This window comes from Podarcis liolepis (genome assembly GCF_965112155.1).
Source record: "Podarcis liolepis genome assembly, chromosome: Z".
Taxonomy (NCBI): domain Eukaryota; kingdom Metazoa; phylum Chordata; class Lepidosauria; order Squamata; family Lacertidae; genus Podarcis; species Podarcis liolepis.
The window spans coordinates 43,250,112-43,274,565 of record NC_139570.1 but is presented as its reverse complement, the minus strand read 5'-3'; the positions used below and the strand labels follow the sequence as shown (position 1 = coordinate 43,274,565).

Below are 24,454 nucleotides of genomic sequence, written 5' to 3'. Positions count from 1 at the left end.
AGAGGTGGAAGACAGATTTACAATGAGACCTCTCCTTCTTATTGGGATTCTACTCTCACACAAACAATCAATGTTTAGCAGGGGGAATTACAAAGCTCTTCAGGTTTAGAGTTCAGGTTGTGTTGGGAAGTAATGCCCTGAATACTGTAGATTAGTTTATATATTCAGTAGTACAGTTGGGACATGGGTGGTGCTGTGGGTTAAACCACAGAGCCTAGGACTTGCCGATCAGAAGGTTGGCAGTTCAAATCCCTGTGATGGGGTGAGCTCCCATTCTTCAGTCCCTGCTCCTGCCAACCTAGCAGTTTGAAAGCACATCAAAGTGCAGGTAGATTAATAGGTACCACTCTGGCAGGAAGGTAAACGGCGTTTCCGTGCGCTGCTCTGGTTTGCCAGAAGTGGCTTAGTCATGTTGGCCACATGACCCAGAAACTGTATGCCGGCTCCCTCGGCCAGTAAAGCGAGATGAGTGCCGCAACCCCAGAGTCGGTCACGACTGGACCTAATGGTCAGGGGTCCCTGTACCTTTATTACAGTTGGTCAAGGGGCCAGGACCATTATTTGTGCAGCAACATCCAAATGTGTAATCAGCCTACCTATTGTCTAGGTAGGTTGCCCTGAGAAATGAGGTGGGTCAGGTAAGGAGGTGATGAGCCTATCTTTAGATCACGGTTTCCCAAACTTGGGTCTCCAGCTGGTTTTGGACTATAGCTCTCATCACCCCGAGTTACCAGGACCAGTGGTCAGGGTTGATGGGAATCATAGTCCAACAACAGCCAGAGACCTAAGTTTGGAAAAGCTTGCATTAGATGCATGATTGGGTCAGAGATTGCCTTTATGGTCCTTCCAGCTATGCAATTTGGTATGTCAATTGATATGTTAGAAGATGCAAATTGAACAGCCCTCCTAGCTGGGACTGTTCTGCTTTAAAATGCCAGTGTATTAGTCTGCATGTTGAGAGTGGTTCCTTCATGTAGAAAGCTAGCACATCAAGAGAGGAGCTTGCATGTTGGTTCTTCTTTGTGTGCTAATTTGCTGTGTGTCAGGAGATTCTGAAGGGAGGGGAGGGAATAAGAACTTGAGAGGGAATAAAGTAGCTCTGATCAATTCCACCATTTTTCAGACTTTAAGCTTTTGGCATGAATGGAATCTTCTGGTGCATACAGAACCCACAAACTGGTTTAGTATATATCAGATTCAAAAACAGGATGTGAGCCCTAAAGATTTTGCTGAATGAAAAGGCTAGTGAGAACCTCATAAGCCTGCAAGGCTAGAAACACACAATTTGCTTGTTGGAATATAAGTCCTCTCTGCTTTCTAAAGCTTAAAAGGGATTTGCTTTAGGTTTCTGAAAAACTGTAAAACTATATTTCTTATACTGATTTGTTTATTAATTTTATATCCTATATCTTCCTCCAAAAGAGATCATATATTGGGGTGGGGGAACCTTTTCTGCCCAAGGGCCACATGCTTTCTGGGTAATTTTCTGGGGGTCACATACCAGTGGTGGATGGGGCCAGAAGGAAAAGTAGGCAGAGCAACAAATGTGAATTTTACCATTACACAGTAGACTGGTTTTCTTACCCTCACACATCCCTCTCTGCCCTCCACCCAGGCATGTAAGAGTCATGATCAGAGTTCAGTTCCAGCAAAGAAAACAAAAGGGGTGTGTGAAGTGAAGTCAGTGAGGGGTGTGACCTGGGAAAAGCAGGTGTGGCTGTGAAGGGTTGTGTAGTCTAGAAAGAATCTCCAGGTGGCCTGAGGTTCCTCAACGCAATTGGAAATTATGTCTTGCAATCTCATAATTGAGGGTCAAGGAGGTGGAAAGATGTGAGATGAGGTAAAAGAAATAAGCAGAGTGGGGTACTGTAAGGCTCTAGTGGGGATTTGGCCACAAGCTTCCAGAGTCCAAGAGAAGTATTCTTAATGTCTGCTCCCTGACATTGGAACTCCCACCCTGGAGAAGCCAGACTGGCTCCTTCCTTGCTGTCCTTCCCCTGGCAGATGAAGACTTTTATGCTCCAACAGGCTTTTAGGGGCTGGCTGCTTTTAATTAAAGGGCTGGTGTTGTGCTGTTTTTATTGTAAATCCTGGTATGTTTAAACATATTTAATATAGTTTAAATTGTTGTTGTTGTTTAGTTGTTTAGCTGTGTCCGACTCTTCGTAACCCCATGGACCAGAGCACGACAAGAACTCCTGTTTTCCACTGCCTCCCTCAGTTTGGTCAAACTCATGCTGGTAGCTTCGAGAATACTGTCCAACCATCTCATCCTCTGTCATCCCCTTCTCCTTGTGCCCTCCATCTTTCCCAACATCAGGGTCTTTTCCAGGGAGTCTTCTCTTATCATGAGGTGGCCAAAGTCTTGGAGTCTCAGCTTCAGGATCTGTCCTTCCAGGGAGCATTCTGATTTCCTTCAGAATGGATAGGTTTGATCTTCTTGCAGTCCATGGGACTCTCAAGAGTCTCCTCCAGCACCATAATTCAAAAGCATCAATTCTTCGGCGATCAGCCTTCTTTATAGTCCAGCTTTCACTTCCATACATCACTACTGGGAAAACAATAGCTTTTACTATACGGACTTTTGTTGGCAAGGTGATGTCTCTACTTTTTAAGATGCTGTCTAGGTTTGTCATTGCTTTTCTCCCAAGAAGCAGGCGTCTTTAATTTCGTGACTGCTGTCACCATCTGCAGTTTAAATAATATATAGTTTTAATTCTATCAATATTTAATTGTATTTTAATGATTGATTTTTCTTTTTTTAGCAGTTCTCGTTTTCATCTGTAAGCCTTGAATCCCTTCAGGGGAAAAGATGGGGTATATACATTGTAAGCTGATTAGTCCTTCTAGCCCAGGATGTCCCAATTAGTAGACAGCAAACAGCACCTGAATGAAACAGCATCTCTTCCCTACTGCAGTTTCCATCAACTGAGCCATGTTTCAAAAGCATCTGCTGAAGTTCAGAAAGCAACAGGAGGAAGTTGGGTGCAGGTAGCAACACAGCAGATGTGAACAGGTGCTTGACTAGGCAGAACCTGAGATAAGATAAGGGGTGATGGAAGCAGGTTGATTAGGGCGGTAGTTGTATCAGCTGTCCAAGTGCTAAGTCTCCTCATGCTGCTGCCTTGAATAGGGATGGGGAGCATGCTGCCCTTCAGATGCTGCTAGACTAATTTCCCGTGCAATGTACTACTTGCTTTTCTTTTTTAATTAGGTTTATATAGGAAAGTTGGAGGGACGGGAGCTGGAGCTATCCACTCCCTCCACCACTTGTCTCATTCACATATTACTAGAATTGCATAAAAGAGTAAATAAAACTGAGGTTTCGTTGATAAAGAAGAAAATGTTTTTTTTATTTACACTTACTTCATATTTATAAGGATAGCTTTGAATTCTAAGTCAACATGGTGGAGCTACTCTCTCGTGGCTGTCTCCTGCAAGAGAGAAGGAAGGGGCGGAGCTTGCGAGTTTGGCAGGAAACCACATAGGGGAAAATACACTATCTCTTGCTCTTAATGCTGCCCTCTGCTGACAGTGGGCTTGCAAGGTTGCTAACACCTAACATTCTCAGGACATTTCTGACCTTAGGGATGCATGGTATCACTTTGGCTAAAGGTGTCCAAATGGACTTTGAACTGAGGATGGGAGGGAAATTCAGTGTGGTTCACATTCTAATGAAAACCTGCTTCATCTGCACTTCATGAAATAATGCACAAACTTAAATGTGTCTCCCCTGAATTTTGCAAAAATGTTCCTCAAGACTTCCTTCCCCAAAAGTGGATTGCTCTGGTAACATGGCATTTGGAGGCAAGATGTAGGCAACACCAGCAAATTCCCCTCAGGGAACACACTGGTGAAGCAGCACCAAGCAAGATTGAACCCTCCTGTCTATTGCATGGCTGGTGGATGGGGAAGGAAGAAGCTCCTGCCCCTGTTTAATTAGGGTTTAAAAATCCTATTAAACATTAGCCCCACACCCAAATTGATTTGAGGGTGGATCTTGGATTCCCCAGGTTGGCCTGAATTGGGTCAAGTGGGTGGGGGACTGTGCACAGTGTTAGTTTTGGAGCTAGAGTTTGACATGGTCACGACTGCTAGACAAAAATCAACTTTGACTGCTAATTCAAAAACCAACAAATATCAGAAGGAAACCTGAGGATGAAACAAAAATGAACAAGTTAGTGACCCATTTGCTGGTGAAACACAAAGCTGTTAACAGTGAGCAATAATCTGCTTTGTATTCAAAGGATGCTCTCAGGTTTGGCCACAGCATTTTCTTCTCCTCAGACTCTCTTTGTCAGTGGCAAATGTTCTCCACATGTGGGAAAAATTAAGAACCAGGCACTTGTCCAGGAAATCCTGAAATATCCCCCTCCCCAAATGTGATGTAAATAAGCCGGAGAGTTGGGAGTTCCTTGGCCTGACAAGAGGCTGTCTGTCTGGCAAGCAGGATGTGTGGGGAGGGTGCGGGAATGGGAGGTGGGTTTCAGTACTGCTTTCTGAGGAGCTGAAAGGAGACTTGACATGTCTTCAGCCATAATGAGTAGGCAGAGCCTGCCATGTCCATCTAATTAAGGTTAAAATACACATTTCATTATGCAGAAACCTGATTGCCCTTTCTCTCATGAGAATGTTTCTTGTTTGATTAGAAAATGCTAGGGAGAGCTTTAAGGACTTGCAGCTGGGATTGGTGGCAGAGGGAGACCTCTGTGTGAATAGACTGGCCTGATTCACATCAGAAGCAGGGTTGTTGTTTTTTCAGTCCAAGAGCCACATTCCCTTCTACGCAACCTTCCAGGGGGCACATGCTAGTATTGGGCAGTGCTAAAAGCAAAAGGGGTGGAAGGACAAATGTGAACTAACTTACACATCCTTCTCTGTCGTGCAGGTGGCAAGAGCCACCACCAGAGTTCAAGGACACATTCTAGCTAGTCAAAAGGAGGAGGGTGCAAAGGAACGCCTGTGAGGAGTGTGGCCTGAGGAGAAGGGATGTGACATGAGTGATAGGGGTTTCAAATTATAGTCTATAAATGTGAACACAGGAAGCTGCCTTATACGGAGTCCGACCATTGTTCCATTTCGTTCAAAATTGTCTACAATGACTGGTAGAGAATCTCTGATGTTTCAGGCAAGAGTGTCTCCCAGCCCTACCAGGGGATGCCAAAAATTGAACCTAGAACATTTAGAATGCAAGGCAGATGTTCTACCATTGAGCCACATCTCCCCCTCCCATGAGAAATTTGCATCCTGTGTGGAGATGGCAAGGAGAGAGGCTACTTGGTGTAGCCCTGATCTGTGTTCATGTGGTGGTGTTAACTGTGAGCAGAATCACCAAACAGGGCTGCTTAAGCACACATGTTGAGTCCAGATTAGCTGTTTAGTAATGGGTGCTCAGTGTATACAGAGTAGCAGATTCAGCTTTGCTGCTGTGAAATATGTGGAACAGCGCTGTGCCAATCTGTTTCCTTGGGAGGAATTGAAAGCAACACTAGCTTACCAGTTTGAAAATGGATAGCGTTAGTGACTTGGTGCAAACGTGTGAGCTACGGAGAGGTGATTGAGGCCACTTTGCTCCTCCCCAATCATTCTGCCACTGTGCTGTGCTAAGCCACAGTTCTGTTTAGTATGTCATCCAAACCCAGGCTCTTGGTTTAGCTGTTTCCACACTAACCACAAGCTTCAACCAAGGTTTGTTCTAGGGCAGAGGTAGGCAACCTAAGGCCCATGGGCCACAAGTGGCCCATGGGTTTCATTTAACTGGCCCACAAGCTGCCCCCAAACCGATCCGCCCACTCGGTGAGTCCCCACACACTGCGCTAAACCGGACTTGCTTCTGTTGTGCCAGAAATCGTGTCTGCAAAGGCACAGATGCCGGAAATTGCACGCGCACTCATACACAGTCCGGCCCGTGGAGGGATCTCCACTGGAGTGAACTGGCTCAGGTGAGGTAAACATTGCCGACCCCTGTCCTAGGGTTTATGGTTAATGGTTTATCCAGGAGAGCTAAACCATGACTCAAATTCAGGTGATATGTTAAGCCAAACAAGCATAGTAGCAGGATGACTAAGGAGGAGCAAAGTGCCCCCAATCACTCCCCCTCCCATGTTTTGTGCTAAGGAAATCAGGCTAGTATGAAATCCCTCAAGCTTGGACTCAACTACATTAGTCAAGAAACAGTGTTTTGAATACATTATAAACATCCGACCAGATGACGCCAGAAAGCAAAAATTAAAAATAAAATAAAAACAATTCTAAGCAATCTTCCATAGCATTCCCCCCTCTTGTTAAAACAATTTAATTTCTGACTTATTTATAGTGGGTTTTTCCCTGTGTGTAGATCCACCCAAGGTCCATTCTTCCAAAACAGAACACTGCTATCTTTTCCATATTGAGATTTGCTCACAGAAGGCTGCTTCTATTGATTTGTTCATCTGTTGCTCAGAGCTAAATGCATATTGTAGTTTTCTCCTTGTTAAATCAGTGGTGCACTTAGGGAAGGAGTTCAGGGCAGAGGTCCAGTGCAGCACTAAGCTGATTGAGCAAGGACTGGCTTACCACATTTTGAATTAAGTGCAGAAATGCATAGCACCATCATAGAGCGGGTCCAAAGGAGATAATGTAAAGTTATTCTATCAATTGTTCTGTTACCTTTTTGCATACAGATTCCCTATTGTTGAGCTACATCCATGACTTAGGCAAAGAATAACTTTTTACACCATCATCCAAACACTCAAACAGGATGGGACCAACAGGTCAGAGCTGGAACAATTCTGTTCATTCCCTGTATATCTAGCGAGACTAGTGACTGGGAGTGGCAGTCAAGACCATATAACACCAGTCCCAAAAGACCTACATTGGCTGCCAGCACATTTCCAAGCACAATTCAAAGTGTTGATGCTGACCTTTAAAGCCTTAAATGGCCTTGGCCCAGTATACCTGATGGAGCATCTCCACCCCCATTGCTCAGCCCGGACACTGAGGTCCAGCACCGAGGGCCTTCTGGTGGATCCCTCACTGTGAGAAGTGAGGTTACAGGGAACCAGGTAGAGGGCCTTCTTGGTAGTGGCACCCACCTTGAGGAATGCCCTCCCATCAGATGTCAAGGAAATAAACAACTACCTGACTTTTAGAGAACATCTGAAAGCAGCCCTGTTTAGGGAAGTTTTAAATGTTTGATTCTATTTTTAAAATTCTGCTGGGAGCCACCCAGAGTGGCTGGGTATAAAATTATTATTATTATTATTATTATTATTATTATTATTATTATTATTTAGCCAATGCATTTCCCTCCAGGCATTTTGAACTCCAGCATACCGAACCAGCATGGGAGAGTCAGGGAGAGTGGGAGTTATAGTCCAGATCTAGAAGGTATCACACTGGCTAACAGTGGTCTGCACGCATTCATTCTCATGTGAACAAGGCTCAGGACATTTTCAGAACTCGAAAAATCAGGAGACTTATCTGAATGAGAAGCCTTTTATAAATATCCCCAAATTCAAACCATTGTTCCTTGTCTTCGCTGTGGAAGACAGGATGGTCAGTTTTCCTCCTCTTCTCTCCCTCCCTACTTCTGACATCCTTTTAAATACAAACTGACAGCTTCTCCTTTCTGTAAATCCTTTTTCTCTTAGCTAAACAACATACACAGTGTGCCTTCAATCTCTCCACAGAAGTTTGCCATTTAGTTCCCTGGAGTGCTTCTCTGAATCCATTCCAACTTGTCAATTCTGAAGTCACTACTCAAAAAACAAAACAAAACAAAAATCTCAATGGTGCTGAGTAAGAACAGAAACATTACTTCTACAGTCTCTGAAATGTTCCCTCCCCTTTTGCTAACTCATTTCACTGTTTGACCATTTATAGTCCCAAACTAATGTTAAGACCCATTGTCATGATCAGACAAATCTAGCTGTGTGTTTGTGGATATTGATAGATGATAGATATAGATAGATAGATAGATGATAGATAGATGATAGATAGATAGATAGATGATAGATAGATAGATGATAGATAGATAGATAGATAGATAGATAGATAGATAGATAGATAGATAGATGATAGATAGATATAGATAGATAGATAGATATAGATAGATGATAGATAGATTGATGAGAGAGAGAGAGAGAGAGAGAGAGAGAGAGAGAGAGAGAGAATCACATTCTGTTCCCTTCTCAGCATAAAACGGTCTTCAAGAAATGTCTGAAATTCAAAAGTGAGGATGTCTTTCAACTCTCTACTGGAAGAATATTCCATAGCATGGGACGCTAAATGTCTGACTTCCAGTTGAGACCACTCAGGCAGCTGTAACACAGGGGACAAGTAGCAGTGCCCCTCCATATGATCTCAGTGATTAAGCTGCACTATAAGGGCTCAGACAGTCCTTATGGTATTCTTTTATCAACATAAAAGGCTTGAACTTGGCCTGGTAGCATGTGGGCCGCCAGTGCAGATGCTTCAGCAAATGTGTCACAAGCTGCTAGTCATCTGCTTCCTTCAGCAGTATAGCCACTGCATTCTGCAATAGCTGGAACTTCTGGATCAGGCCCAAAGGAAGTCCCAAATAAAGTGCTTTGTGGTAATCCAGCCTCAAACTTACCTGGGCTACACCAGCCAAGTTATCATTATATGACCAGACAAAGCTGGTAAAAGGCTATCCACAGAGGTCACCAGGGCCTTTAATGACAGACCACACATTTAAAGCAGCATTAAACATAGCTTCTCCTGAAGAAAACTAGGAACTATAGTTTTTTAAGGGTGTTAGGAGACCCTTAGTCCTTTTAAGGAGCTACAATTTTCAGAGTGGTTCAAGCCTTCTTTCCTAGGGATGCGCAGAGAGAAAGGATACATGAATATTGAAATGAAAGTTGGAAAAGCTAATGTACTTGGAGCAGCAATGCAGGGAGGGAAAAAGAAGGAACATAATTTGAATTAATTTGGTAGTAATTTGTTTAAAATTATTGAAAATCAGCAAAAAAATAATTGGCAATCCCTCTTTCCTAGGGAACTCTGGGAGCTGTGGCTCTTTGAGGTGAATAGAGGTCTCCTGACAACTCTTAGCACCCTTTACAAAGGATGGTTCCCAGAATTCTTTGGGGAAGCCAGGACTATTCAAAATGGCATTAATACTGCTTTAAATGTACAACGTGGCCTAAATGTACCTCCACTCTCTTTTATGAGGATGGTGAGTCGATAAGTTTTCCTTCTGATGAACTTCCTGCCCCCTCCTCCTAAATAATTCCTGGGTTGCTCAGCGAGTGTTCCATCCATTGCTTGCTAAGTACATTTCTGTACTAGTGTATTTACATGTGTGGGAAGACGAAAAATCCCTTTCCACCATGCACGAGACCACATAAATGGTTCCTAGAAGGCTTGTGTTAATCTCCTCCACACATCCCCACAGCTGCTTGGCCTAGTTCTGTCAGATGTGGTGAAATCAAAAAATTATCTTCTCTGGGAAGGAGAACGAGAAAGTGGAGATTCAGCACACCATCTTTCAGCAGAGGGCGCTGGCCCTTTTAGGCCTGCAGGCACATCTGAACTGCTTGTTTCCATTCTCAGCCATTGCCAGTAAAGACTGATATCACTGATGCAGACATGGAAATCGGTTCCATCATACTGGGCAGTAAGAGGAAGTTAATGGTGCCCACTGGTAGGGGTGGAGTTTGGTTTTTCAAATTTCAGTGGTGCCTTGTGTGAGGCCAAAATTAGGTGGCCTACCCACCCCCTTTCTGATCAATTCACTACATGATAGTTGTAAATCCCTGAGGCGCCCCTAGGCTCAACTCCCAGTGTGACGGAATCCTTGCTGCCCTAAATCCGGTTCAGCCACTGGGACACTTGGGGTGGAAGGTGTGGAGCCCAGAAGCAGGTGAAACTAGAGCTGATAACATGCAGAGTTTAATTCGTTCTAGTTTTTCTCCAATAATCCTCCTCCCTGCTGAGTTCTACAGGGGGCAGCATGAGACTAAGGGGGAGGTGGAAGCTCTCAGCCAGGGCTGTGTCCTGGGCTGGTTGTAAGAAAGAAGGTAAGAAGAGTCTGGCTCTGGGCAGAATGTTGTTGGTGGGGCAACAGCCTCTTTGCCTTAATGGACCAGGCTCGGCGGGGTCAAACTTTTCTGTAATAAAAAAACCCAGATTGGCTTCATCCAGTGGAACAGCTATTCTGTAAGTGGATTAATAGCTATAACACCATATTAGAAAGGCCTGTAGCATACTGAACAACTGCCCCATTTTAACCCGGACTTTCCTGAATTACAAAAGCCACCCTGGCTTCTGATTCCAACCCAGGATGTCCTGGGATTTCTTATGGTTCACTGCTTTCTTTGGTTCTGCGCCTTCACTGACTGGCTGCCACTGACCGCCGCCATACACACACAAGGAGGGCCACAGCAATGTACTTCTGGAAGCCGGTGCCACTTCTGGAAGTACATCACTGTGGCCCTCTGTGTGTGTGTGTGTGTGTGTGTGTGTGTGTGTGGTGGCAGGCAGAGGCACATGGCAGCAGCCAGCCAGCTGACAGGCATGCCCATGCATGAGTGAGCAAAGGTAAGGTGACATCAGGTGTATGTGCGATGGAAGTGAATGTGGGTGAAAGGTGGGGGCAAGTGGGTGGGCATCAGGCATCAGTGAGTGGGTGTGTAAGTGGTAGGATGGTGTGTGTGTGTGTGTGTCCCAATTTGCCCACCTTGAAATATTGGAGGGTGTGCTATAGAATCTGTGATCTGTGTGTGTTTCAAAAAAGATGTCCCAAGGATCCTGAAACTGAAACATCAGCTTTATGTTTAAACTACACATTAGCTGCTGCAATTTATTTTGGGGCGTGGGGGAGTACAAAGGGTGACAAAAAAAGAGAAAAGAATTACAAGGCCTATATGTATGAAAGCTGTAAAGGGCTTGGCATAATTCAAAATGAAGTCATTGACAAAAAATGAGCTCCCGACCATGTGTAACTTGGCAAATGAACTTTCCAAAGGCATGTTTTAAAAAAGATCTTTTTCAGATCTTTGCCAGCTCCACATATGTCTTTTCAAAAAGGAGGGGTGGTTGGAAACAGGGTGGTGGGGAAACTGGCTGCACATGTAGTTGGGGTGTGGGGAAAACTGATTTGAAAACTCCAGTGTGTGTTTCGGTGAAGGCAAAGTACTGTTCTGCGTTGTGCTATTTTATTTTATTTATTTTATTAGAAGTATATCCCACCTTTCCTCTAAGGATCTCAAGGTGGCATACCTACTTTTCCTCCTCCCCATTTGATCCTCATAAAAACCCTGGGCAGTCATTTAGGCTGAAAGTTCATGAATGGCCCCGGGTCATCCAGTGAGTGTTATGGCTGAGCAGGGTTTTTGAACCCTGATCCCCCCAGGTTGTAGTCTGACACTCTAAACACTGTACCACACTGGCTCTCATTAGTTCTGCCAAGGTGGGGGTTGTCAGCCAGGTATCATGGCACACACATACAAAAAGCTTTTATTGTTGCTCTGGGCAGGTGCCCCAGAATCTCGAATTTTCATTGTTTTTTAAAATGTAAGCCTTTAGCTGGAAAGAAAGTTATGAAGTGAAATCTGCAATTACCTTTTAAAGTGATTTCTGTAAAATGGGAATGACTGTGATGTGACCACTGAGCAGATTTCTACCCCCCCCCCACCCCAGAATTGTGGAATGCTCCCAGCAACAGAATCAGTGTGGGTGGGTGGGTGGGTGAAATCAAGATTGTCTCCACAATCAGGACCTTTCTACAGAAGGCAGCATTTCAACTATGCAGGAGCCAGAAAGTTCTATACAAACAAAAAACCACATGTGTTTACAGCTCTGGCCCCTCCATTCAGGCAATCAAGATGCATTGTCACACTTCAAGAGCATATTCCAGACAAGCAGAAACACTGGAGGAAGGTGGGGAGCAGCATCTGTGAGGTTTGTGGCCTGGACGTGTCACATTCTGCTCCAGACCTTGAGGTTACACACCTCTGCCTTGGATGAGCAAGCAGGTACTGGACTCCTCCAAGGCAACATCCCTGCTTAGGGAAGCCTGGCAGCCTAATGAAACGTAAGCAATGGATTTTATTGGGGGGAAATTTCAAAGAAGAGGACAAAAAGGAGGTACAGAGTGGTCAAGAGTTGCAGGAAGGAAGTCAGGCTGGCTAAAGCTCAGAAGGAGTTCAGGCTTGCAAGAGAGGTTAATAATAATAATAATAATAATAATAATAATAATAATAATAATAATAAAAGGTTTCTTCAGCAATGTCTGAAGTAATAGGAAGAACAAGCAAATGGTAGGTCCTCTGTGTGGGGAAGACGAAAAAATGCTATTGGTGATAGAGAAAAGGTGGAACTACTCAACACCTATTTTGCCTCTGTCTTCACCCAAAAGGAAAGTGATGCCCAGCCTGGTGATAACAGAATAAATGGTGAAAGGAGGGAGCTGCAGCCCAAGATAGGAAAAGAGGTAGTAAGGGAACACCCAGTTACTTTAAATGAATTCATATCTCCAGGGTCTGATGATCTGCATTCAAGGGTACAAAAGGAGCTTGTGGATGTAATCTCAGAGCCTTTGTCTTTGAGAATTATTGGAGAACAGGTGAGATCCCTACATACTGGAGACAGGCAAATGTTGTCCCCATCTTCAAAAGGGGGTGGGGAAGGAAGACCCAGGTAACTACCAACCGGGAGCTTGACATTGATGCTAGGGAAGGTCCTAGAACAGATAATTCAACAGTCGGTCTGTGAGCATTTAGAAAAGGGTGCTGTGATTACTAAGACCCAATATGCGTTTCTCAAAAATAAGTCATGCCAGACAATCTGATTTCTTTTTTTAATGGAATTACAAACTTAGTCGATCAGGGGAATGCTGTGGACATAGTGTATCTTGATTTCAGTACGGCTTTTAACAAAGTTCCCCTTGATATTCTTGTGAGGAGGCTGGTAAAATGTGACAAGTGGGGTGCCGTAGGGTTCTGTCCTGGGCCCATTGTTGTTCAACATCTTTATAAATGATTTGGATGAAGGAATTGAGGGGATGCTCATCAAATTTGCAGGTGACACCAAACTGGGAGCAGTAGCTAATGCCGCAGAAGACAGACTCAGAATTCAAAACGACAATAACAGATTGGAGAACTGGGCACAAGCTAACAAAATAAATTCCAATAGGGACAAATGTGTCCATCTCTAGGTGCCACAATTTAAGAAAGCTGTTGGCAAGCTGGAATGTGTGCAGAGGAGGGCAACCAAGATGATCTAGGGTCTGGAAGCTAAGCCTTATGAGGAACGCTTGAAGGAATTGGATATGCTTAGCCTCGAAAAGAGGAGACTGAGAGGAGATATGATAGCCATCTTCAAATATCTAAAGGGCTGTCACATGAAATAGGGAGCATGCTTGCTTTCTCCTGCTCTGGAGGCTAGGACTCAAGGCAATGGCTTCAAGTTACAAGAAAGTAGAACAGTCAAAAAAACTTCCTGACAGTAAGAGCTGTCTGACAGTGGAACAGACTCCCCCGAGAGGAGGTGGACTCTCCTTCCTTGGAGGTTTTTAAGCAGAGGCTGGATGACTCTTGGGTCCCTTCCAACTCTAAGATTATATAATTCTATGCAATTAGTATATGCTGATTTATGCAAATCTGGAAGTAATTGCTATACTTTAAGCAGAAATCAAATGCATCTTACTGTAGTGGGGAAGACATTAATTAGGTGGTCTGTGTGCTTCCTTGGTCTGCTAACCAGGTGCTTACTGTTGGTGAGCAGCTTCCCTGCACCATAGGAAGCTACCTTTTACTGAGTCAGATCTTTGGTCCCTCTAACTTCAGTTAGTGTCACTGGTCATTAGTCATTGGTCCATCTAGTCAGAGCCAGTGGCTTTTCAGGGTTTCAGGCAGAATTCTCTCCCATCCCTACCTGGAGACACCAGGAATTGAACCTGGGACCTTCTGCATGCAAAGCAGATCTTCCATCACTGAGGTATGCCTCATGCTGCTCTCCCTTCTTAGGGTTGTTTATCTGCAATCCAGACTTGGACTAGACAGTCATTCAAATGGAGGACTCCTTCAAACAGGCTTCCTTCTCAAATAGAGGAACTTCCTGTGCAAATTAGGGTACATGGGCACCCTAGGTGGGGTAGCTGAATTTCCATCAGGTTCTAATCTCAGGGCACGACACTGCCTGTAATGAGCTTGCAGAGGCAGAGTGAGTGAGTGAGAGTTTCCAAAGAGAAGCTGGCAGGGAGGCGGGGAAGCAGGTTTTTTGCTTTCCAGGGAGTCATTTTGTGTGGCCTACTTCTGAAGCTCCATTTCCATTTTTAGAACAGAGTTAATGTTCCCCCTCTTCAGTCTGATCGTTGCTGCTCATTGTGCCATGGTGACCTGCTGTTTCCAATCTATGGCCTTTGTATAAACTGGATCTGCCCAAGGCCCTTTATGGACAGGCCCTGGAAAAGGGTGAAAGATAATAGCAACGGCTTTGCTGATAAGAAGCAAGCTTACCGGTGGGTAAGGGTGGGAAATGCTGTCCATGTTAGTTGACCTCCATTTCTCATTTAGTGATCCACATCAGTTTGCACTTCTTTTTAAAGTCCTCGTGAACATTCATCAGCATTTTAGTGTAAATTTTTCCTAATATGTATATTTTTGAATGTAGTTTTTGCCTACTAGACAAATTTTTGCAAGATCATTTTCTCCAACATAATGCATTTATTTGCATGCTATTTCCACTAATATATGCATTTCTGTGCACAGTTTACCCTTGCATAGGCAGTGTTGTGTGCATCACATGACCAGGAGAAATGCGTTGCAAAATTCAGAGGTGTGTGAATTTTGAAGGATTGCTGTGTTTCAGATTGCGTTTTGTTTTGGAAAGTGTGAATGAAGTAGGTTTGCCTTGAAATATGAATTGAATTGAATTTCATCCCCTGCCCCTATTAATGGGTGATTTACCTTATCACTTTTCCTTATCACACAAACAAGTGCACACATACACACACACAACCAAAACAATGGCCTCTTGCAAATCATATCAATAACTTGAGTTGGCTGATTTGCTCACAAACATGCTAGTGTTCTTTTCTCATTTTGTCACATGTCAGTTTCCATGCTGTTGATGAGTTGTCTTTCGATGCATCCTCATTTTTTCCAGTCCTGATTGCATTTTCTAGTGCTTCATGATCCAATTAGTGGAGCCAATTTGACTCTCCTAAAATGAAATCTATCTGTGCCCAGCAATGTTCACAAAGTTCAGGCCAGGAGAAAGCACCCTCAGACTGAGGTGAATGAATGTTGTGCTATGTAGTGGGATTGTTCACAGGCCACATCCCTCACCAGACCTACTTCATACCCTCCTTGAATGTTTCTCCCAGATGGGAATGTGCCATTGAGCTCTGATAATACCTCTTGGTTATCGGGATGGAGGATAGAGGGGGAGTGTGTGTAGAAACTAGCCTACTCTACAAAGGTGAGATTTATGTTAATTGCTCCACCCACTTTGCCTTTGGTCACACCCACCATGCCTTTGACATGTCACCCCACAAGGTTGCCCAGAAGAAATAAAGCCATTGTTCCGGGGGGGGGGGGAGATGATTTTCACCTGTGGTTAAGACAGAGTTGTCTCAAAACTACTTTTCATTTGAAAAGGTGCTCTTCATTTCTGAGTCTATTCCAGATTCCTTTAGGGCAGGGATGTCCAACCAGTAGATTGCAATCTACCAGTAGATTCCTGGCTGATCCTGGTAGATCTAGGGATCCTTACCGTGTACAAAATTTTATGGGGGAGCTTAAAAACTCTGTGCAATCCTTCCCCCCTGAAAAGCCCAACAACTCTGGGCACTTCCCTCCTAAAAAAAGCTCAGCAACTCTGGGCAATCCACCCACCTCACGCACACTCCTCCTCCCTACCAGTGGGTAGATCACTGCCAGTTTTTTTATACTGGGAATAGAAAACAGTTTCTTGAGAGTTGGACATGCCTGCTTTAGGGGTATTGACAAAATTCATGCAGAGCTGCTTTCCTGTGTGAACAAACTATGTCTGCCTTCATTGTGTATGAAGCCTTCTTCCACCTTCTCTTCCCCCTGTCCCATGGCTCCAGAAAATTACCTCAAGCCTGGGAAAGGAACTGAAGGCAGGGTAGGTGCTCCAAGTCGTTTCCTACTGAGAATTGGGATCACAAGTGTCAATATTTCCAATGGGAAATTCTATGTATAATTTCTACCAATAATTTCTACCACTCAGACTTAGGGAGTGGATAGGACAGCCACTGATTTGTGTCAGTTTCACCTGTCAATCCCAATTCCACATTAATTTGCAGCAAAAGAAAGAAATTGAACCTGCAGTTTAAGCCTGGTAGTATGGATCAGTTCAGCTGACATCAAAATTAACAGAAATTTATTATTTATATATTTATTCCAGGTATTTATATAAATATATATATGGTTTCTAAGTGGTGGATATTCTAAGTGGTATACAAAGAGATTTTTTTAAATGTAGTTGACGAATGCAATAAAACTTGAAAAAATAGAAAACTTAATTAAAAGAAAAAGTCTTCCTCAAGCAACTCTAACCTACAAGAGCATTCCTGAAACACAGTTACAGGAAGATTTTACAGAAGCGTTTACATAGCTCAAAACCTAGCAACACAAGAAACTCACATAGAGCAGTTGCTATTTGCCTGTGATTGGCAAGGCTTTACCCGCCCTGGAAGGGCTAATATGCCTGCAAATTTCACCCCTTCTATCAAAAGGAAGGAAAGGTATAGCCATTTTTCTGACCTCAAACAGCAGTGGGATGGGGCAAAGTCCACTCCGATAAAATGAGAGTCAAATAAATTAGGCAGCCTATGGAGCACTTTGGAAATTGTTGGACAGTTTTCTGAAGCTTCAAGTTCAAGGTGAACCAAAATTTATAGTCTGTGCCTATCCCTACTACATAGTAGAACTGGAGGGATGATGAACTGCGCTTTGGGTCTTTGCTAACAAGTTTGACGCCAACCCGTCTTAGCCAAAAACACCAAGCAGTGAAACCTTTCACAGCTGAAGCCCATCCACTGTAGCCATGAATCTATTGACTGCTGTGGGTTATGTCAGATAAACTTTGGATACTTTTTATAAACACAGTTGCTTTGAGTCAGATGTTTGAATAAGTAGCACCAAGGAGTGCATTATGTAATGGTTATATTTAGCTGGCCAGATTTACGGAAAAGCCTTGCCTAAATAAAAGGATCTCCACGCTCCTCATAACTCACTCCTGGAAATGAAACAATCAATTTTGCTCTGTCTGAATAAGCAACTGGCATTCATAATTCAGAATTAGTCATTCTGTGTTCATGTCTCGGTATTTAATCTCCTGTAACTCCTGTTAATTGCATATAATTAGCGCCAAATCATTGAGACATCCCTGTTAGAGATATCCCATTAACAAGAGATCGCAGATGTGCTGAGGTCTCCTTTCCTTCTGACATATTCTAGCCATGCAAGCAAGAGAGAAAACATAAATAAGCCTCCAACTTTTACTAGTAAGATGGCATGACTTCCTCTCCCTTTTGAACAGTCACTTAGCATTCGATAGCCACTGAGAATACTCTGAACTTATTGAGATTTGGGGGTGCTCCCCCATGTAGAGTCACACTCCATTTTGGGGGGTATTTATCCAAACCTTGGCATTCCCCAAGTTTGCTCTTTCTTCCACCTTTTGCATTTTGGCTGTGTTCCGAGAACTGAGATTACAATTCGGTTCTCCATTCCTAATATATACTATCACCCTTCAGAAGTTTATAGACTCCAACTCCCATCATCCTTATCCACTGGCCTTGCTGATTGGGGTTGATGAGAGATGGAGTCCAACACTTGGAAAGCCATAGGTTCCCCCACCCCTGGTATATATGAATGAAATATTACTACATACCCCTCTAAACACCTAACTGATCACAGCATTCTGCAGGACAGGATGTCTTCCACAGACCATCTTATCAGGAGGTCCATTTCTCACAATATTGAAACCAGGACTTTAGTGTGGCAGCACCTACCCTTTAGAATTCCCTCCACTTATATACTGGATAGGTGCCTTCTCTTTTGTCCTTTGTGCACCTTCTAAAGATGGCCTTCTTTCAAGAAGCCTTCTAATTTATTTTCTATTTTACTTACTACATTTATATACCACATTTTCCTCCAAAGAGCTCAATATGGTGTACATGGTTCTCTGCTCTTGTTCTGTCCACAGAACAACACTGTGAGGTGGGTTAGGCTGAGGGACAAGTGCCTGGACAAGTCACCAAGTGAGCTTCATGAATGAGTGGGGATTTCATGGGACATTATTGGAGCAATTCATGCTTTACCAGATGAGCCCATGAAGGGGCTGAAGCTCACAGAGCTTTCCTGTAAAATTTGCTAGAAAGAACTCTCTGAGATTACTTCCTTTGTCTGTCTTGGTAGGAAGCTGTAACACTACATAGTTCCTTCCTGCCTAGGTAGCCTCCTCTTTCTTCATCATGCTTCCAAGTTGACAACATATGCATGTCTGAGCTCTGCAGCTCAGAAACCATTTTAGTATTCTTGTAACTTAGATAGTAGTTATAAACCTGCCTTTATTTTGCTTCTGTAAACTGATGCTTCAATACCTAGATTATGTAAGTAAATTCTACTTTTATTTCTTCACAAAACAATGTTTGTGTGATTGTTCTTGTTTAAGAGGGGTGCCTCTTGTTTAAGAGGCAATACCAGGAAAATCCAGCCTGCCTTAAAATCATTCTGGATTGTTGTTCCTAGAATGTCAAATCAAACTTGTCTTAGTTTCCAAAGCTACAAAGGATGATACTTTGAAGATCTTATTAATGTGAGCAAGGTAAATAATAAGTAAACAATATATCCTCTCTTAGTGTCTTAAACCCATTCCTACATATGTGAATCTTGGTCTCCCAGGTCCTAATCTGACACTCTAAGTCATTACACCACACTGGTTCTAAATAGTTATATTTTATCCCAGTTGTTGTATGTGCTGTGTGTGCATGTTTCTATTTGCAATTGTTTCAAAGGTTTATATGTAAGTAGTCATTTTACATATGTATTTGTTATGTTGTATATCATTTTGGGATGGCTCAGGGGAAGCAATTAATAAATGAAATGAAATACCGTAATTATATATTAAGATCAACAACAGTAAGCCATGCCTGTTTCTTGAGAGTGTCTAGAATTCACCCTTAGAGAGATTGGGTTTCTCTTATTTTACCATTGCAAATCAAGTTCCTTTGCATTTGTTTAGCCAGAGAGAAAGGGAATCATCTTTCCCTTTGGTGATGGCTTCATGCTGTGAGTTCCTTTTGAAATTCTATCCATGCCTGCCCATCATTACATCTGCTATAAACAAAGGGATCCATTTACAGCCATCCCCAAACAACACTAGCAAAAGTTCCTGTCACACACAGCTTTTTTTCTCTTTTGCGATGGAAGAGTCACAGGCCAATTCAAGTATGTATGTATGTATGTGTATAAAATAAAATAAAATAAAATAAAATAAAATAAAATAAAATAAAATAAAATAAAATGTATAGCAGAAATATAGGAAGCTGTCTTATGTTCAGGTCATTAGACCACCTAACTCAATATTGTCCACACTGACTGGCAGTGGCTTTCTAGGATTTCATTGTTGTTGTTTAGTCGTGTCCGACTCTTCGTGACCCCATGGACCAGAGCACGCCAGGCACTCCTGTCTTCCACTACCTCCCGCAGTTTGGTCAAACTCATGTTGGTAGCTTCGAGAACACTGTCCAACCATCCCGTCCTCTGTTGTCTCCTTCTCCTTGTGGCCAAAGTATTGGAGCCTCAGCTTCAGGATCTGCCCTTCCAGTGAGCACTCAGGGCTGATTTCCTTAAGAATGGATCGGTTTGATCTTCTTGCAGTCCATGGGACTCTCAAGAGTCTCCTCCAGCACCATAATTCAAAAGCATCAATTCTTCGGCGATCAGCCTTCTTTATGATCCAGCTCTCACTTCCATACATCACTACTGGGAAAACCATAGCTTTAACTATGTTAAGCTATAGTGATCCATGAAGGGGAGGATTTCATTAGGGGAGCCTATTCTCAGCCCTACCTGGAGATGCCATGTGACCTTCTGAATGCAGCACAGGTGCTCTGCCACTGAGCTATTGCCCTTCCCCTCATAGATAAATTTGTCAGGTAATGACAGAGCACCTTTGTCTATAACAATGCAAGAGCAGCAAGAGAGGTTGCTGTTGGCATGCCTTCAGCCACTGTTTCTTCCCAGTTAGGAACATCTGAAGAGCTCTGTTTTGTCAGGTCACAGTCCCACCTAGTATTATTAGCAGACAGGGCTTTTTGACTATTTACTTATGACTGATATTCTCTTCTAGTTTGTTATTATTGATCTTCATGTTTTATTTGCTTGAAATGTGTTGTATGGATCTTCTGTTGTGTGAGTCATTCTAAGACCTTTTAAAAAGAAAAAAGAAAAAAGAAAGAAGCAGCAATGAATGAATTAAATGACAACAACTATGATGATTGGAACATCCTAGAAACATCAGAAAAGCCCTGCTGAATCAGATTAAACACCCATCCAGCCCCACATTGTGTTCTCACAATGGCCAACCAGATGCTTCTCAGAAGCCCACAAAGAGGACAGGAGTTCAACCGCACATGGGTACACATATACTTGAGTATGAAAGTTCACATTCCAGATCCCTGTCATTGCGAATATATATTCTTGATGCTTGTCCCAAATACCCACTGCTGCTGATAATCTCTGCCTTCAAAGAATAGCTCCCATCAGCCACAGCCAACATCATCAATGATCTGGGGAGATTGAAGTTGAATTCCAGCAATATCCAGAGAGATAAATGTTCCCCATCCCTGCAATAAAGTAAAATAACAAGGGAAAATCCTTAAATCCCTATTTTATTTTCCCACTTTCTCCATACAGTTGAACCATCGAAGGCAGAGAGTCTTTTACCCATTAAGAAAGAGCAGCAATGGCAATGACATATATCAAAAGTCTTCTCACTCCTGCTGCGTCAAAAGCTGCAATCCACTCAATCTGCCTCCTCTCTCCTTTTTCTTTTTCTTTTAAAAAACCCAAACACTTTCAAGACACACTGGTTCCCCCCCCCCAAGTGCCAAAAGATGGCCTGTGGCCCAGAGTCTTTTGGCAGCAACTGGATCTACTAGCAGATTTTCCTTAAGCAAGGCAAGCCATTTCAAGCTGTTCCCCATGAAAGCCTCCTCTGACTGCCACTGTTCATTTTTGTTAATCTGCTCTAATGAGGTCCCTTGCATCTCATTGGAGCATGCACAAGTGAGTTGACCTCACTGGTTCCTCCAAGTTCCCACACCAAAGCGCCTGGCAGCTTGAAATATATAAGCAGAGAGAAATTGACCTGAGTTAGAGAAGGCTGCCGAACAAGAACATTGGCACTTCTGTGGCAGCTTTTTCAAACCTGATGATGTTCAGAACTCCAATTCCAACTGGCTCTAATCTGCATGGTCAATAATAATGGGAGTTGTAGTTCAAAACATCTGGAGGGCACCAGCTTGGGGAAGGCTGTTCTATGGCCTCTGGTTATTGGGGGTTTTCAGGAACTGCAGAACTTGGAACTTGAACACCACAAAACTAACCAAACTATTACAGATTATATCCAAACTCTGGTAACCTTTGGACTTAGCTGAAGGCTTCAGGTTGGGGTCTCAAGCCACAGAACCACCTTCAGGCAGGAAAGGTAATAGGTAAAAGGTAAAGGATCCCTGGATGGTTAAGTCCAGTTAAATACAACTATGGGGTGCAGTGCTTCATCTTGCTTCAGGCCGAGGAAGCCAGCTTTTGTCCACGGACAGATATCAATGACCTGCCTTGGTATAAATGAGTTTTCTATTTTCTACATCAATGAATACAGAAACCTGCGGCTCTCCCAGTGTTGTTGAACTCCATCAGCCCCAGACAGCATGGCCAATGGTCAGGGATGATGGGAGCTGTAGTCCAATGGCATCTGGAAGACCTCCAGTTCCCCACCCCTGTTCCATATGATTTAATACTATGGGGACTATATGAAAAGTTTTACCCATGCACAGTGCATTCTATTTCATTAACAATTGTGTCTATATTTGCCTGTGTATTGTGTTGGATTTTTTTTGGCAGGGGGAGTCTCAACAAGGAGCTCATTTAACAGCTCATCTCAACATCCCTGACAATTGTTTGTACTGGCTGGGGTGGATGGGAGTTGTAGTCCAGGGCCACAGGTTCCTCATCCTTGTTTTAAGCTACATGTTGGCTATTGCTGCATCTTTTGACAGCTAATTCCATGAGTTGCAATCTTGGTGGATCAGGGGAATTCTGTGGACATAGTGCATCTTGATTTCAGTAATGCTATGGACACCACCCCCCATGATATTCTTGTAAGGAAGCTGCTAAAATGTGGGTTCCGCAAGGTAACTGCATTTGACCGAACTTGATAATACCCAGAGTTTTCTAGATTATCTAGCCCATGCATCTAGATTCTTTTAGAGTATTTCATAAGAAGTCCTAATAATAATAATATTATCTTCTGACCAATGGAGGCTGTTCCTCATTAGAACTGGTGGTGCAGAAGGCTGGGATCCCAACAGCAGGTGCCACCAGAGTCAATGACAGACACAGCCAGAGCCAAAGATATAGGTAGAGCAAACTAATTATTTTCTTGTTCGCCTTCTTCTCTCTGTTGGGTTCTACAAAAAAGGAGGAGGAAGCTGACAGGCAGGGCCACTCCCTGCAATGGTTGGAAGTAGAAAGGCAATGAGGTCTGGGGTGTGCTAAGGACAGGCTGAGGTTGGTGGGGCAATGCCCCACTAGCCCCAATAAACCAGTCTCCACTGCTTATGGTTTTCCTGCATGATGCACACATACACTGATGCTAACAGCATCCTGGCAGAAAAGTACTCCTGTTGAGATATGACAGGCATACACTATCCATACTTTACAGAAACAACTAAAGCATTTTTGTTTTGACAAGCTGGATGAAACGGTATCTGCCTTGGGTGTTCATTTTGTTGTTTTATGTAGGTGCTTAGAAATACTTTTAGTTGTTTTATGGTATATTTGTTAATTGCCTAGAGAAAAAAAGGAGGGCTATGCACAGCCTCCCCACCAATGGAATGGGCCCCCCAATTCCCCCCAACCTAGGCTGGGCTGACCCAGGGAACATCCAACCTGGATCTGGCCCCAAATCAACTCAGTGGTAGGAATGGTTTTAAAATCCTAATTATAAACATGACTGTGAGGGGCAGAGGAAGGAGGTGCTGTGTGTCCATCCCCTCCTCTTGACCACATTGCAGAACAGGAGGGTCCATCCTGCTGGGTGATGTTTCACTAGCACATTCCCTGAAATTATCATGCTGGCGTATCACACATCTGCAGCCTGCTGGTTTGAATCACCTTAGGGTTCAATCCTGCTCAGTATTAATGTGCTCTTGTGTGTATCATCTGGGAATAGATGCATAGATGAATAGCCAAATCTTCTTCCTACTTGATGCTTCATACCCTAACAGCCCCGGTCACTTTGGAATCCTTGACCCAGGGCAGTCTAGAACTTGCTCCCCTTCAGCCAAAGCCTGGATCCCCCTCCATTGGTCCTGTTTTGTTCAGGATGTGTGACTGAAACCAGTGCACAGGCCTAAAATTAACAACAGCAACATTCTATGATTCTATGATTCTTCCTGATTGATGGAGCTAGAGGTATCATGAGCCCACCTCCTTGGTTTAACATCTCTCTAAGCATACTTAAGTAATTATGGGCACACAGTGGCCTCTCTCTTGCCTCTCTTGTTTCAACAGAATTAATCTGCTGTGCCCCAGGGGCTCTGTGTTTTATTATGAAAAGGTAAACTGAGCTACCAAGAAGTAATTGGCAGAAGCCAGTGCCTTAGGATTTTCACTGGAGAAATGTTGGAGGGTATGGAATTATCTGACCCCCGAGCCGTCTGAAGACAACCTGGTCTAGGGAATATTTTTTTTTAAATGTTTCTTGTTTTATTATGTTTTTATATGTGTTGGAAGCTGCCCAGAGCACCTAGGGCAATGCAATAAGATGTATAGGGTATGAATAGGAAAATTATCAATATGGAATGGGATGTCCCTCGTTTCATCGGTGGAATGTTGGAGGGCATACAAGGGGTGCAAGCAATAACAAAGCCATCCGACTTAACAGTGCAAAGTGTGGGGAGGTTCAATCTACCCTCATCTTCAGGAATACAATTATGGATTTGAGAAGTTGTTTTGCTGCTCCCAGTGAATGGTGTTTTTTATTTACTGCATTTGAGGTTTCAATATTATGTACTGGATTTCTAGTTCTTTTTTATTTCTTTGAGTGTTTGTTTGAACTGAATAGCATGGTAGAATAACAACAAGAGCAACAACAATAGATGCAAAATGGGTGTGGCAACAGATGTAACTCTTACCTTCTGTACAGTTGGCTACATCCCAACCGTGCCAAATATACACACAAACAT

At 43.3% G+C, this 24,454-nt stretch overlaps 1 protein-coding gene across 9 annotated transcripts in view; it reads left to right on the top strand.

Moving 5' to 3' along the window:
- TNC (tenascin C) overlaps positions 1-24,454 on the top strand; it is an 82,505-nt gene that overhangs the window by 3,374 nt on the left and 54,677 nt on the right. The window lies entirely within an intron of this gene.